The sequence below is a fragment of the Athalia rosae genome, chromosome 6 (genome assembly GCF_917208135.1).
Source record: "Athalia rosae chromosome 6, iyAthRosa1.1, whole genome shotgun sequence".
Taxonomy (NCBI): domain Eukaryota; kingdom Metazoa; phylum Arthropoda; class Insecta; order Hymenoptera; family Athaliidae; genus Athalia; species Athalia rosae.
The window spans coordinates 5,304,736-5,322,309 of record NC_064031.1 but is presented as its reverse complement, the minus strand read 5'-3'; the positions used below and the strand labels follow the sequence as shown (position 1 = coordinate 5,322,309).

General features: G+C 47.1%; 1 long non-coding RNA gene across 1 annotated transcript; it reads right to left on the bottom strand.

The window, feature by feature from the left end:
- Window positions 1-5,732: 5,732 nt before the first annotated feature.
- On the bottom strand, window positions 5,733-11,963 carry LOC125501429. Its single transcript, XR_007279007.1, has 3 exons — window positions 11,669-11,963; window positions 10,303-11,567; window positions 5,733-7,535 (listed from the first exon to the last, which is right to left on the bottom strand). It is a non-coding gene; the product is annotated as an uncharacterized LOC125501429 (long non-coding RNA).
- Window positions 11,964-17,574: the final 5,611 nt, after the last annotated feature.

Genomic DNA, 17,574 nt, shown 5'->3' with positions numbered 1-17,574 from the left:
TTTGAATGTTTTCAAAAATATTCAACTCATGGCTCTAAAATCTCTGACACCCTGATAATTTCTTTTGTCATCTTCGAGAACACAATTATCAAGTTCGATTTGATCTAAAAATGCATTGTTTCATTCGAGGAGATGAAGCTCTTCTCTCGTTCAATCACGCACCTCAGGTTATCAATCGGATACTCGCGCAATTGACACGGAATATTTTCATGGACAACACACATGATCACAATAAGGAATGTGGAAGTTACAAAAAATCACTCACGACGTGCTATTGCGACGAGCGCACGTGAAATTCACTGCAGATTGTTTATCTAGGATATTCTCGGGTAATATTGGAAACAGAGTATCCTTTCTTTTTCTTATTCTCCTTCTACTCACCTAGATGTGATTTTTTTCGGCTAATGGCGCATCATTGTTCGGAATTACTTTTTCGACAATGCTTGTCACGTAGCGATTTCATTTCGTTCTGTCTTTCAACCCCTGCGCGTGCAACTCAGCTTAGGGATACGACGGGACAAAATTCTATACGTCTGCTTGCCACGCTTCTAACATGTGTTACCGTTTGATGATGGAGCTATCGATCACTACTCCTACCTGCGATACGTGAAATTTTTGCCACCTTTGAACGTACGTGTACAGAAAAAAATCCGTGTCATATCCACGGACCTTAATCGTATTTGCTTCTAATCACTCCCAATTATAATCTCATGACATTATTTTAGTTGACTCGTAATTCAAGCAAGAACCTCGATACCTTCCGGAGGTCGATGAATTCAGGTTAAACAATATGATATCATAAATTCTATAAATGAATTATCACTTTTATCAATTATCATGTCATCGTAGAGAGTTGAGGCGATTCAGGCGAAATGAAGAAAATTATATTTGTTTGTGAAATCTGTTTTTTTTTCCGCAAAATCGGAACCACCTTTCCGACTGTGGTTAATCAATGTAAATCTACCTACGCGCGGAGTTGTCTAGTCGTTGCAAAAGGTTGAGGATTTTTTAAGGGATGGCGCCACGTTGCGATTCCGTGTTTAGAGATGTTTTCTCAAATTGAAAAGAATATTACGAAAATTGTTTCATCCAAACCATCGAGGCCATAAAATTTCTGGAATCTGAGACAGAGAATTCGAGCAATCCAATTTTTGTCAACCCGAACAGACACTGGAATCGATTCGAATTGGTTTTTGGAATTTCTCGAACGGCGTAGCAAGATATTATCCGCGTGCGCTCACATACGTGTACAGAGCTATCCCCACGTATACCGAGTTAAATTTTCCAACAACTAGCGATATTAGCCGTACGAGCAAGTCCCGGGCATACAGATTCCAAAAACTAGAGCAAAGTAAACATTACCGAAGGCAGTAAAACTACCAGCGAGCAGAAGAGAAACTGGAAAAGTTAGACACTCCGTTGACTTTCCCGTTAAAATGAATTAAGTGTGAATAATTCAGCGTAAGAATTCAGAAGAGACGAGCGATTTTGATGTACCGAGCAATCTGTTAAATCACGAGTTCATATCCGCGCAAAATATCATCGTCGTATCTCTATTTGCTCCCTACTAAAATACATCACTCCGCCGGACGTGGGTTATTAAACGAGCCATCCAAGCATCACGATAAGAACATTTTCACACGGTTGACTTAATTTCAAGACCAGGTATTCGGTCGATCTCTTCGCGATTTATTGTACGAATTAATCCGACCCGTTATCTAGAGGATATACTATGGCCTTCGACCGATGTACGCAACGTATGTTCAATGTACTTGGAATACAAACAATGATTGCCATTGATGCAGTTGGCTTTCATTTTCTATCCATGGTTGCTTATCCGCATTTTGTCTGGTCGCTTCGAATGCTCCGAACGCTACGATTGCATTCCTTTCTCGGCACTTGGTCGTGTTGTACACCCGCTACGATGGTTAATTCGGTACGACATAAGGAATCCTTTCTTCGTTCAGTGCTTCTTATCGGTGACCCAAAAACCTCGGATAACGAGAGCTTGGAACTGTCGAGAAAAATTATTGGCGTCTTCATTTTCATGAGAGATAAGAAAGAGGAGTCCCGAAGCCAGCGGGAATGGTTTTTGTAATGAGAATCTTTAGTGGAGGGCGCGATCGCTGCAATGTGTTGAAATCGAAGCGCGGAGTAGCGAATAAAATGGAGTGATGTGTACTCGGCATTAAGTTGTGCGACGATTGCGTTCCACCATATTCGTGGACTTGATCATTTACACTTCCCAAAATATGAAATTGGATGGATGAAAGGATGATTTAGTAGGGCTCGGCGGCGTGGTTATTAGAATTGCGATTTTTCGAAACGGGAAAGATCGGTAAAGATTATCCGTCGCATGTGAAATTTCGATAGATAGGGTATTGATTCGTAGAGTGCAAAAGCTATAGCGAATCGTAGCTACTGTATATCCGCGTAATCGTTGCGACAAATTACAATGCATACTCCTGTACCAAAATTAAACGTGTTTCGAATTTTGAGCTTAATTTAACCGAGCGACAAAGGCTATATTTTATTATGTGCACATGCATTATTCATCGTCCGCTAAATTACCGGTGTTGTGCACATTGCGGCATTTCAAGCTCCACAAGTCATCAGAGTTATTCAATTTCCTAATACAAAAGCCCGTATCATTAATCCGCGCTGAAATCTAACGCATCAAAAAAAATGGAGAAAAATTGTCGATAGCACCGATTGTGAAACATATTTTATCTTATTTCGAAGAAGGTCAAGACCAATTCAACTGATTTCGTCAATCTTCGATCTGTCTACCAAAAGTAGGGGATGACAGATTTGAAGGTGGTCACGTGACCGGTCCACGCGAGGTTCAAGTGAGCGCCTCAATTTGTCAAAACGTTTTCAGTGGGTATCCCCGCGAAGCGAGGATCTCAGAGGAAAGGCGACGGCTTTGAATGGGACTCTAGACGTAGCGTAGGTAATAGCGTTGACCGTTTATGAGCGCGTTGAGTGGCGTCCGGTGTCAGCTACGTCAGAATAACACCCTGCACAACCGCCGTTCCGGTGGAACAAGGTCGAACGCGTGGTAGAGGGTGCGACGCCGTCTAAGGGTGAAAAGGATGGAAGTCGGCGCGGCTTATAAGACAACAAACGGACAAGCGCGGGCCAGCGCAGTCAAACGTATCCGACAATGTCATCAGTTACATTTACGAGGCCATGAAGGATAAAGTGAGCACCTTGAGGTTGCATCATCGTCACTTTAAATCCCGTTACGCGCTCGTAAAAGACTTTGACGACTTCGTCTTCGTCCCGGTCCTCGGCGGGTGTAGGAACCGTACAACGCTTGGCACGGGCGAACGAACGAACGACCGAACGGCTGCCAGCCGTAAACTTGATTCAGGGCTGGGGGAGTCCCCCCCCCCACCCCCGGAGAATGAAACGGAAACAACACCCTGTGGTATGATTTTGACAGGTCCTTTATGCGTTTTAACCGACTGTGCCGCAGATTATACGGAGGCAGCGAGTGACCGACGGGTCTTCCAAATTTTTCCTTCTTTTCGTTTCCAATTTTTGAATGTGAACAGCGGCACTCGCATCCGCGCCCTACTCGCAGTGGAACGCTCGACGGTTGTTGCAAATTAAACAAGTTCTTAATTAAAGATGCGTCTTCGAGATTAAAAGTTTTTTTTTTTACCACCCCGCGAGCCGCGATGTGTAGGATGTACACTGCAGCGGCCCCTATCGCTGATCGAAACTTCCCGAGGGGACGATGAACTCGAGAGTGAAAAAATTAAATGGGAAATTACGTCAGACCCTGTTAGTGCGCTCCGAGGGAAAAAGTACGTAAAAGTAGGAAGAACAATTACGCACTTTGAGAAGACTACTGTTTAGCATTTTCTTAGTGAATGCCCGCGATCGTCGAATCGTCGCTTGTGATCTATTTGTCGCGTAAATAATTTTGAAAATTTTTTTATTTTTTCTGCAGAATTTTCAGGACAAAAATAATGCGAAACTATTATTGTCATTTTACGGTACCTCCTACGGGTTCTACGCGACGAGTATAAGCGAAGTCGTCCTCACTTCGAAGGTCCTCCAGGTCGAATAAGCATCGACGCAACGAGCTTCGCGGCCGTTCATGAATTGGAAATATCGACGGGAACGAACCTAACAACCCATAAAACGAATAAAGCCGCCACATTGAAATATCATTGAATGAGACACGGTAGTCGTTTGGCAGTACCTACATCGGCGGTTCCAGTTCTCTCTCAATGTAACCCACCCACCTTTCGCTCGAGCATAGAGAACGAACGGGCTTTCGCATTGCTACTTGAATTTAAACGAAAAATATAACGGAGAAAAACCACCGACTCTTTGCGAGTGATCGACTGCTGAAAAAAAAAAAAAAACAACAACAAAAAAGAGAATAGATGTTGCCGTTATGGAAAATTTTTTAATAATTAACGGATGTGAATTCGCTACCTGTGTGTTTTTTTCTTATTTAATTCAGCTGCACCTTTCAGTAATATCGAAGAACAAAATGGTTTCTCTTCCCCTAAAAAATTTCATGACTTACGTCTATTATTTATAACTACGAAGATCGTAAGTGACACTTAATTTCGTAACGGTGGAGTTCATATAGTCGGTTATTACCTCATCGTGAATATACACTTATAAACCGTAACGAATGTATACGGGTAGAGAGAGTACCTGATGATCGTTGAGTTACACATAAGTAGGTATTATATTATCTACTCGCATAGAAATGGGGTATAAATAAATAATAGAAGCTATTTTGAAGTGTGCGTTGCTTTGTACGAATGATCCGTATCTCCGCGTGTAGCACTTATGCATACCTATGTAGGGTAGCTGGCTGCTATATGAATGGCGTTGAGAATGATGTAAAGGTATAAGAACCGCGTTATATCGGTGGAGCGCAAGAGCGAAGTTTCCCACAGCGTTAGAAACCGAACCCTCTCCCTTCCCGACGCGGTAGGAGAATTTCTGCCCGCGTAAATCTCAAGATCCATCTAAAGTCGAAGCCATTATTGTACGTCTCTACGTACGTATACATACATATATATATATGTATACACGGGTGGTGTATGTATACGTGAAACGAGAAGCGATACGTTTTTCGGGGGTTGGTTACGGTGCGCGATGCGGCGCGTTATTAAGGTCAGCCACCTGCCGCTCGATGAAGCCCACTTCAAGGATGAACACTATTATACGTCGTAGGGGTGGTTGTCTGGCGAACAAAGAAAAGAAATAAGAGATCCGAGGAGACTGAGGAGAGAAGGTTTTTCGGAGGGCGGAGATGGTCGGAACTCCCGGAGAAAGGACCTTTCTAGATTCTCCGCGGAGAGAGGATCGGTGAAAGAAGAGCGAAGAGAGCGAAGAGAGCGAAGAGAGAGGAGAGAAGACCTCGGAGCGTCGCGACGCCGGGGTCGCTCGGTATCCGCTCCAGGTCGCTACGGGTGGGTCCGGGTCGACCGGAGAATAAAGGAAAGCGAGAAAAATGTGTCTAACGTGGTACCGGGCAATTCTTCAGCGGTAGTTGCCGCCTTAATGCCCCAAGGAGAGAGCCGATTGGTTCGCGAGAGGAGCTCGCGGGAAAGATGGCCGCCATTTCCCTCCAACCACCCGGAGAACCACCCGCGAACCACCCGGGGGACTCCCCGCAAAACCCCCTCTTCGACCCCCCCCCCCCCCTCGCGAAAGCTACTCGCTCGGTACCCGGAGAGAGCGCGCGAGGGAAACGGCCGAGACTCTTATTCTTATTAACTGTTTAATCTTTCCCGAAGACGTACGACCGCCATTTCGACGGAGCTGTTTATTTTGACCGTTCGGCTGCGGAGTCAGTCGACGTTACTGAGGGGGTTTGAAAAATCCCGGAGTCGAGACGTCGGAGTCCCGGCGAACCGGACGATCGGAGGAACCCGACCGTAACATCGGAGAATCTATTTCGCTAACTTGCACATTTTCTAGTACACACGTCTCACTCGATTTCCACCCATTTCTCCGAATCGATTTTTCGTATGATTCCGGGCCTCGCGGGACACTAGGAGAAAAAAAATACAAAGAAATAAAAACTCGAGACCGAGGACACCGAATGACTATTTTTCTTTCCAGTATAACGGAGTTCGGAGACGTACCTCCATGATTTCTGTACGGAAGGTAGAGAAAATCGGGAGAGAACCGAGGGGGGATGGGATTGAGGCGACCGAGCTAAGTCAAGAGGAGCGCCCGCGCCGGGCCGAGGACCCAGATAGCGGTGAGTTACACCTCTCAATTATTTGATAATGCCGCCGACGCGGCGCTGAGGGGATCTCGTTAAAACTTAAAACAAGCTCTCCCGTAATCTCTTCGGTGTTTATACTGGCTTCGTAAATCTTGTAAATCTTGGGAAGTGGGAAGGTCTCTGCCGAGAGCAACAACAGATAGTGGTAATCTCCAGGGTAGGGTATATACACACCGAATCTCCTTTGTCACGCGAAATATTTCCCGCTCACTCCGTTGAACGCATAAAACAATTCTCAGGTTATATATTATATTATAGGATACGGGATATAATAGATATACATATGTAAGTAACGCGTTTCAACTCGCTCGAAAACGTCGACTGTTTAGTCCATCGTCACCGAGATGGTAATGAAGTGGTTACACCCCACACACGAGCTATGACTTAGGCACGGGGATACGTCACCCCGTCGCGTATATCGCATAGGTAGTTTCTTTTTCTTTTCCTTTTTTTTCTTCAACATGGCGATCCTTCCGAGAACAAAAAATATATATATATGTATTTAAATGATTGCAATAACGACTGGTTCGACCGTTCTTCTGTGGTCTACCGAATGAATGGAAGGGTAATTATTTTTTTTAATTTTATATCCACGATATTTATTGTCCGAAAGATCACAGCTACTTAGCAGGCCTTTAAAATCGCCCATGGGAATTCGAGATTGCCTTTTAAATTCGAAGAAAATTCGAATGAACGTGTCGCGCAGGTAGGAATTCGAACAATTAAACTAATTTAGCTGACAGTCCCGATCGCGGGAGTAGCTGGCGGTCGTTATACAACCTTGACGAGTAGTTTTAGTGCCTTCGGCCAACACCTATACAAGTCTCGCGACGAAAGGGAGGAGTCGTCGTTAAGATCTTTGTCTCCGGCTGCGTTAATTCCTCCGACTGCCGGATCGAAACGTGGGATTTCTCTGAAATAAGTAGATAGAATAACTGACTGAGATCTAGTTGTCGGCCGATGTAGGAAAGAAAAAAATAACAAAAAAAAAAGAGAACCGAGAAACTGAAAAGGGGAGAAAAAAGAGAGACAAAGGACGAAAGTCAAGATGGTCGCTGTACGAGGTGAGATCAGTTAGTTCGGCGGATGGGAACATCCAGATTAAGACGCGTCGAGCGAAGCGGCGCCCTTTTTCTAACCGGTGACGAACGACCGCCGCTGACGTATAGTATCCCGCTGGAAAAGAACGTCCCGCCGCCGACTGCATGGCTGCTACCTATCCCAGGTAATCGTGACCTTCTCGACTCCTCGAGAAAAATGACTAGAAAAAAAACAAAAAAAACAAATATACGTATATACATATATATATATAAAGGGGGAGGGGCGAGCGTGCACGGGGCGAAAAGCTCGCGTTCGAAATGACGTACGAGGACAGAGACCACCCTTGAAGATCGAGAGAAAGAAAGAAAGAAAGAAAGAAAGAAGGAAGGAAATATACGAACGAGCCAGTCCCGCTTTATAAGTGAGTATACAGAGTTTGAGCGGTCCTTGGTAGACGAAAATCATTTTTATCGTCCCGTTGCTTACCTGAACTGCTGTTGTAGCCCCATGTGAATTACGATGGTTGAAATATACTCGCGGAGGTAAATTTTAAAGTTTTTATGAAAAGATCTCCCTCTTTTAATCTTCGCTTATACTGGCCATTATAACCTGTCTAAGTAATTGCGTTCCTGGGGCGAATTTATTGAGGACAGGACCGGTACCCCATCAGGAGGGTGAGGGACTCAAAAATGTGTCATGAAATAGTATGATTGCCGGGTATACGATTGTATACATACATATGTACGAGGGACGAATGTAGAGATTAGGAGAATTACAAGAACGTCGTTTCACCTAGTCAATTTATAGCTAAAAGGGACGCAAATCTGGCCCTATACAAATTCGTTTTTTTTTTTCTTTAATATACACATTATCATAGACGGGGCTATTTGTACCACTCAGAAACGGACGTTCGTAACACATGCGTAACTCGGAGCGACGATTCGCTCGAGGAAACCCGTGTACGACCTACATTTCCTTCAAGTACAATTAAAAATAATTCCGCTCTACCTTCGAATACGACAATTCTCGCGGAGAGACAATAGGGACGGATGTAAATTTGAAAAATTATTGCCCAAGCGTAATAGCTCCCTCGGGAAAAATCTAAAAAAGACAGCAAAACAAACGATCGATTTTCGGTATAGCCACCGTCTAGATTGACGCTGCCGCGGGGGGTGGCGTGGCGTGGCGCCTGCAGGACTCCCCTAAAATGACACTAGCGTCGCGTTACTCCTTTTTATTTACAAGTTGTTTTCTTTTTTTTTTTTTGTTCCCTCGCACATTTCCAAGCCCGGCGTGGCAACGGACCGAACCTATACGCGGGAGGAGAGTTTGAAGTCTGGCGGAGGATGAGGGTGACCACCGCAATGGCAAGAGAGTCGGCGAAGGAATATGTAGTTTTCATCCGGAGCGAAGTCCGTAGCGGAGCGGCGGGAGGGAAAAAGCCGGGCGGTATACGATCGGCGGGTTCGGGAGCGTGGAACGCGAGGGATGGACGCCATTCAATAACTCAAATCCGACTCAATTTCCCGAGGAAGAAAGTTTGCGCAGCAGCCTCACCCGCGCCCCGGCTACCGGTTTATTATCCCTCTTGTTTATGGTCGATTATTGTGTCCCCGCGTTACACGTACCAACCCCTGCCACCGGTAGAAGAATATAGCTGTCGTCTGTATTAGGTACACCCTAGAACTTCATAATCCCGTTGAAAGAGCGCTCGCGCTTTACCGGCGACCACAAAAATAACAATAAATAAATAAATAGATAAACAGGTGCGACAGCGTGAAATGGAGATTCATCGATAAATTCGCTGGTCGCGTATAACGATACTTTTTATTTCACGGAAAAATAGATCGTCTGAGGAAAAGTTCGGGGGGGGGGAGAGAATTTGATCGTTATATTTCTTCGGTTATTACGTATAGCGGCTCGTGTACGTAGCTCGCGCTACGTGATTTTATAATTTATTCGAGTCACGGGGGTGTACGGGAGTCGGCCGAGTCTAATGAAAAGTGAGTGTGATTTCTTCGGAGGCATTACGCGGCTGTACGTAACGGTCGGGCAATGAATTAAGGGGAAATCAGAAATTGCTTTAAATAGGGACGTAAAAATAAAGTCCATTTAAAAAGGGGAGCCCCGGCGGCGTGCGGCTGCCGAGTTCCGAGGACGCGGAGGACAGGACCGAAGCCGGGCGAGGTGCGGGAGTTATATATACATAAGGAGAGAGGAGCGGAGGAATGTGTAGCGCGGAAATTGCCAAGAAAACGCGTATTAAAATCGCGGGATTTAGTGGGGAGATAAGCCCGCCGAGTGGGAAGCTGGAGTGGGTCGTCGGAGGGGGTTGAAGTCGCCCGGGGGTACGAGGGGGAGGCGAGGGGGCGAGCGGGAGGCGAGGGGGGAGTGCAGCGGGAAGGGATGGAAAACCTCCGGGCGCAGTCGAGGGAAAAGAAAAACTCTCTTTTACTTGCGCGGCGCATTACCGTCGCCGTTCCGCGCCCGTTATCCAAAGCCAACCTCAGTCTCCGGATCGTATAAATTGCCACCCACACTTCCGACTCGTTTCTACCGCTCCTCCTATCCTACCCCCGGCTCGCTTTCGGGGGGAGAGACCTCCTATCGACCCCCCCGTCGCTCTTTCGCCCTCGGAGCCGCCGTTCTGCACTTTGCATAACTGCGCTTTAAGGTAAATAGAATATTATACGTCAACGTTCAATTATCCGAAAACTCTCGTATCCCCCGTTGTACACGTTGGTAGGTATATACGGTAACTACAACCGCACGGACTCTACGCAATCGACTACGTAATTACGATTTTTTTTTTCGACAAATATATTATATATACGTTATGCTGTCACGTCGCCTCGTTCAATCCCCCGCGTGACGCGTCCCGTCGAATTACCGTGAAAAACGATACGCTAAATTTGCATTTGCAAAATCTCTCAATTTCAAGTATCTAGTGCAACGTCTTAATCGGAATAAATCAACTAAATATTCACCTCGTTATCGCACGGCATTCTTCCCTCGCCCACGCCTGGGCGGTATGCAGCCCTCTTCGCGTTTCGGTATCCTGTGCCTTTTTTGGCACGCCGCTATCCTCCCCCGCCGGTGTCGCCGGACCCAAAGCCGTTGGGACAATAATAATCCATCGGCACTCCGTCCGCCCTCGCCCTCTCTTTCCTTCGCAACCTCGCGATCGCCGTGGGATAGGGAGTCCCGTCGACGGTTACGCGTAGCTGTTGCACTTTTACGGTGACGTAAAACCGTCGTAACAATTAATAAGTATCTCGTAAAAGCAATTGCCATTGACACCTCGTCGAACGACAGTTGTACAGCGACGATGGGGTGAGCGAGATTAGCCGTTGGGTGGCTGCTTACCGCGCGGCGACATTCCGCACCGGCCGTATAACCGACGTATTGCGTGGACAGGATGTGTATGGGTATAGGAACAGAAGATGTAACACTCGCGTTGCTCGACAACGTCCGAAGAAAGCTTACTTTTAGCGACAAACCCGCGGGGTAACGGCGGGACGGGCGCGGGCGCCCAACGCCCATTGCCCATAAATTTTGTTTATACCAAAGGTCGTTACTTTTAATCAGGCAGTTATGTGCTTTGCCGGACGGGTAATGTTCCGGCTTTTCACATTTTGCGGCTTCTGCAGTCGCTGAACCAACGCCAACTCTATACTCTTTCTACCCCACGGACTCCTAGCGCTCTTCTTCTTCTTCTTCATCTCCTCCTCGTTGCATAATAATTCACCTTTGCCTCGATCCGGACTCGTCAGCCATCCGGGAGAAAGAAGCGATCGACGCCCTGCTTCGTCGAGTCACGAGCGAAAAATTCTCATTCGCAACGAAAAGTTCGACGAAGTATAGCGTGACAATTCGATTCCAACTTCGCAGCGTAGTTATTAATCACAATTACGCTGGATGATTCAGCTACGTGTTTTCTACTTAGCAATAATTGTGTAGCGCGAAGTTTAGCGCAGGTTGCGGTGTCCTGTGTACCGTCGGCCATTGCGAGTCCCGATGTTTACGAAGAGCGGACCAGATAATATTGCGGACTAGGTGGTACCCTGGCATAGTTGTATCCGTTAATTTCTGTCCATATACACGGTTATATAAAGGCACACCTTCGGCAACATATACACAAGCGGGAATGTAGCCGCAAAACCGCGGTCGGCTTCGCGTCGTTGCGTTAATTAAGTTAGGTCAGGTATATATACTTCGGTGCGGGCACATTGCTCGTCGGCCATAAATGTCACTGTAACGAAAGAAAAAAAAAAAGAAATATAAATGTGATAAATATGTACATAGAAAAGGAGGGTGGGGTGGGGGGGGGGAGAGATGTACTTTATTAATTACCTCGGACATCACGTGAAACCGCCCATTTTAATCCTTTAGCTCGAAAACTCTGCCAGGACATACGGCTTGGTGGAGTGAATCAGTCGAATTTATTGCGAAAGGAGTTGATCGTAGTTCAACGGGGTAAAAAAAAATTTGTCGACTGGGTAAAGATACGTGAGAACCACTCTTTAGATTTATCTGTTCCGATTACAATACGCGTAGACTACGTTCTCATATTTGTCTTATTCCCAGTGATTTTAACGTACGTTTTGAAGATAAATAAAAATAATCTAGATCGAAAGAATGAAGTATAGTTACGCTGTACTTTTGATGAAAAATAAAGCGGGGGAGAGAGAGAGAATAAGAAATGATTGTAGAGGACGATGGGGGGGGGGGGGGGGAGGAGGTGGTCCGACGTAAATAATTCAGCAACGTTTTACAAGTAAACGAGTTTTTGTGTACCGAAAAATTTTCACCTGAAATGAAATTTGCCGTTAACACGTCGGTTTTATAACCGTACGGCTGTACGAATCTCGGCGTTGCGGCCGTCGCGTCGTCTATACATCGAAGCGATCGCGTAGGTAAAGTTAAAAGTTGGCTCGTATTTTGAATTGTACAACAGAGCGCTTCTTATTAATTATACATTCCTTGGATATGAGGTATCTTCCTGCTAATTTATGCCACGCTCACAATACTCGGGTAAGTTATATAATTCCCTTTGTATAACAACTCGAGTGTACATTATATGCATACGTATTATTCAAAGGCTTCACGACGCGTATTATGTTCGCGGCGTACTACGAAAGAGAAAAATAATTAAAAAAAAGGCGGACGGCCGGCGTAAATTAAACGAAACGTACCACCATTTTTTTTTCTACAACCGCTCCTTTTCCATTCAATTTTTCTTATCGTCGATCTGACGGGTTAGCGCGCATTAATATATACCGGAGAAAAAATGCATTAACATTTCCGAAGAGCTCGGTGGTCCGAACCGAATCCTCATAAACCGAGAAATCCTAGAACGGAATTCAAACCCGATCGCGATCATTCGAATCCCGTAATTACCACCTCGTTGGACGTGAAAAAAAAAAAAAAAACCGTACGATTCACGTCGAACGGGACGCGTTTCGGATCTGCTTATGTAGCGAGTTATTCCGAATATGCGGGTTGCGAGATCGGTGGCCATCGGTAATAATTAACGAAGCTGGGGGGGGGGGGTGGTAGTCTATCGGCGATCGAGTGGAGTGCCGTCGAAGAAATCAGGTGGTACGCGGGGGGTGTTGATGCGGGGTTTCCGCTAAGCCGACGCGGTCCTCCCGAGCGAAGGGTTGTGCCGCTGCAGCGGCGCGCGAGGGAAGGAAAGAGGGCGAAGCAATAGCCTTTACGACTCGGCCATAGTATCAAACGAGCTATCCGACCATTAAGATAGTCTCGAAACGATTCGGTAACCTTTGGGCTTGTGAAAGCGATACGCTATCGACTACGGGGCCAACGGGGCGTCGCAACGCGCCCTTTCGCCGCCACCCTTGCTATACGTATTCTTCGTCTCGGTTTTTCCGCTTCATCTTTCTTGCCCCGCGGAGTGTTCTATTTTTCTACTTTTCCCTTCTTATTATTATTATTATTATTCTTATCTTTTTTACTCTTCCTCGCTGCACCGACGTCTCGATATTTTCGGTTTTCCCTTTTTTTTCCCCCCTCTCTTTTTACCACCACGGTTTTTCCTACCACCGGATACACGTTTATTACGAGTCCGGCAATACGGTAGCTGCTAACACCTGAAACATCTCGACCGGCTTATCTGCACCCCGATCTTTTGGGCTCGAAAGGTCCCGCATGAATATGCAATTCGCGAAGCAAAGGTTCCGCTGTTGTATGAACTCGAGCACTTATACCCTGTGGAAATTAAGTTCAATGTCATCGCACACGTTTCATGCAACAAAATCGAGTAACGGCGCCGCTGTTAATCAACGTAGTCAAAAATTAATTCGAAACATCATTTTTCAATTTTTTCAACAAATAACACACAATTCTCGAACCCTTTCCGCTACGGAATAGGGTCTGGAACTTGATTGAGAAGAGATGATGGAACGAGTTTTCATTTCGCAACGCCCGCGTGGGAAGGACGGATGCGATGCAAAATTCAAGTGTACAAGAGCGAGGGACGGATAGAGCGCAGGGGAACGGAGATGGAAAAGGGCAACACCGTCGGAGGTTGGGGGGGTGGTGGAAAGAGGATATCGCGAGAAGTCGGGGGGGGGGGGGGAGGTGAAGCGAGCAAGGGTGGCTGGTATAAGCATACATCTCAGAATCGGGGGGCGGGGAGCGATTCTGCGCGTTGGTCTTTCCGGAAGCGTCCTGTTTGACGGGAAACACCCGACGATGGAAGGGGGTGGCGCGGAACGGCGGGACGCGGAGAAGGTACCGGGGTTGGGGTGGCGCGGAATGGAATGGAATGGAGTCGAGCGCTGCGAGGCCGAGGGGTCCGGAGATTGATAACGCAATTCCAAGACTGCCATTACCCCCGACCACTATCTCGCTCCGCCGCTTCTATCTTTTTTGCTTCTGGCTTCTTCCCCGGCGCCCAGGGGCGGCGTTCAGCTTCCGAACCTACGGTATAACCGCCCGCCGACTCTCCGGCCGTCGCCGCATCTGAATAGGGAAAAAAAAAAAAAAAAACAGAACGGAACGAAACGAAAAAGAAAAAAAGGAAAACGAGAATTCCATTAAATTTTACACGGCTTTTGTAATCATTTCTTTATACCTCTCCACATTAATCATTCCCACCCCTGCGAGGAGGAGCGAAAATTCGGTTGATCTTGCTTTGATGAAATTCAGTCGACGACCTCGAATTTTGCGTTTCTTCGCAAAAGAATCCTCGGGTCAAAACTCCGCTGGAGAATACAAAGGGGTCGCTGGAATTGTAAAAACAAAGATGTTGTGTTTAATTTCCTCGTTCGCTATTTTTTACCGAATTCTTCGATCTGTATGGTTTTGACAAGGGCGAAATAGGATGTGGAAGCATTTGAACAATTTTCTTCGTATACTTTTCGGAGATATGAAAGCGCCTGAGAAGCTTCCGCTCCTGTTTCTTTCGTTCCTGCGGGAGCCCCTTCGGAGCCGTAATTCTCGCGCGAGCTCGCGTTTTCGCTTCACTTCCCAAATCCCGCTAGGAAAGTTTCCAGGCTTGGTGCTACGGTATAGTAGCAAGCTTTTCGAAAAATACGATTATAACGATAATTGTACGTGCGGAGTGCACACTATATCCCGTTTATTCCCCGTTGTGCTACCTAGTGCACCTTATACCCGCGGTGACTGCCGTTGGCCACCGACGCCGCGCTTCCCTCTATTTTCCATGTGTTCATTCTACGCTCTCGCATTCGCACGGACGACAGGGGGTGGAGTCTCGGGGACGCAAATATCCCGGCGGAAGCGCCGGGCGAAATAGCCGCGTAACTCACCGTTGTTTATCCCCGTGTCGTTGCCTCTCTCATTTATTGCCGCGTTCGCGATAAATTCCTTTCTCGCCAACTTTTCGTTCGCAAGCATACGGAGAATTATCGAGTAGACGACAAAAGGAAAAAAAAAAACAATTACCGGGACGTCCCGCTCCGCGTGAAATTATAATACAACGGTTGAACTCCTTGATGAAATTTCGCGGCATCCGTGCAGGGTGTTTCGGCCAACTTCGCGCGTTGGCCAATTATAAGTAAGGGGCGCCCAGTTATAGCGTAGCAGAGCTAGCGAGCGTACGTCGGTTTGTCGACGAGTAAAACTTGTGTACGGGGTGGACCGTTGTCCCGGACTATGGGAGTAGAGCATAGAGACGCTCGGTAGTATCTGGAAGTTGTACCGTCGGAGTTTGAGGAGTCGGCAGCCGAAGGGAAACTAGGAATGGGCCCGAGCTCCGTCTACCCGAGATACGAAAGTGTTAATCCCGTAGAGCAACTTTCCCGGTCTAGAGAGAGAACTTGCGCACTTATAGCGCGCCGAGAGGATTTCCATCCAATAAATTCAAAGCTTTGTATAAGCTTTCCGCGCTCGAGTTTAAATCCCAAAGTTGGGCGGAGGGTGGAGGGGGGAGGGATGGGGGGTTCAGGCGTCGGCGTGTATGGAACCGCCAGATATACCGAGGGTGTGTTGGTAACCCACCACCTACCACGTGAAACGTACGCGGCCGCTTCGGAAGGGTAGAAACGGCTGAGGTATACCTACCTACCTACCTTCCACGTAACGCGCCTACGTTTGCCTCGGCAAACTCGCGAAACATCAACTTTGCGCGGGGATACTCCATAGTATACCTTTACGTATTACGTACCTATATACCCTACATCTGCACGGGATGATTTTAAACTACGCGAATTAGAAAGTTTTCGCCGAAAAGTTTTCATCATACTCATTCTCTGTATACCGCGTAGGTAAAAGTTTTCGTCGGAATAAAGGATTAGCCCGAGGGAAAACGCGCGCGAGCTTCGGACGAGGGATGAAATGGAAGAGAAAAAGAGAGCGGCGGAAACTAGAGACTCTCGAGCATCCCTTTGATTTCTGGATCCTCGTCACACTCGTGAATACGAGGCTCCTTACTACCTACTCCGTGTGAAACGGGACCCTCTGTCTCGTAGTATTTTTGGCGCGTTATAGATTTGCATAACCCGTGCATCGCTATGCGGACTGCCCTATTTCCCCCGTGCGCCGGGCTAAGGCTAACTGCCGTACTTGGAGGGCGCGTTACGACCCTCTTCGCCGCCCTCTTCCCTATTTCGGCAAGGCTCTTCCGTTGCCCGCGGGTCTCCGAGATTAGAGACTTCTTATAAGCGCTGCACCCACACCCTTTCCTTTTTTACTCCTGTTCGCATAGGTTTCACCTCCGACCTCATCTCGGGAACCCCCGTGACCTCCGCGGAGGTTGCGAGATATCAACGGAATTGTTATACGACCCGACCGATCTGACTGCCGTCTTATTGTTAAACAGAGTCGATTCGCCCTCTTCCGATTTCATTGGCGTCGAGCTACGAAATTCTCTGAAACGCGGATCTGAACCTCCTTTGACGCAGCTGCTGAAAGGCGTCGCTAATTTTCAACACCTTATCTCCGCTACAAATCTGGAGATGGGTGAATCGAGGGTTGGAAGCGACTCGTGTAAATATCTGGTACGATCCGAGGAGTGTAGTTAGATAAAGAGTCGAAAGTTTTTTCGGAAACTATCGTCTAAGACGAGTCGCGTCGCCTGTATCGGAGATGATACGCGGAGTCCGTGAAAAGAGGTGAGTATAGAGAGCGGGGGTGTGCGCGCGTATAGGTACGGCGAAAGGGAGAAGGGTTCCGCGGAGGTGGAGTGCGCGAGGGGAAAAGCGCGGAGGGCGAAGCTAGCGAAAGAGTGAAGGGAGGTGGTATTCCCATGCGGCGGTAAGATATTGGTTTTCAGCCTGGTCGTTCCGGTGGCCATAACGTTTCATAAAAATGCGTGTTACGCGTTCCAGGCCAGATCCACCGTAGCGGCGAAAGGCCGCCATGGGAGTCGTACGCGAGCAGATCACGAGAATTTTCGCTCTGCTCCCTCCCCCCCCTCCCTACCCGGACTCTCCGTGTTCGTTCGCCCGATACTCCGGCGCGTATCGGAGATACTCGACGCTATCTCACCACGATATTTTCATCCTACATTCGCACCTACGTAAACACGCGAGAACCACCCCTGATATATTTATTCTCTTATTTATTTATCTATTCATTTGTTTATTCGAAGTAGAGCGTCCGAGTATAGACCAAAGCATCGAAATTTTCGTGTAACGTAATTATAGGCATCAATCAAGTCGGGTTGGGTCGCGTCGTTGTTTCAGGGTGTAAGGGAAGTAGTGCGTAAGGGGGTGGAGGTGGAACGGAGTAGAAGGGGTTGGTAATACGGGCGCGTATATAGGTACAGTATG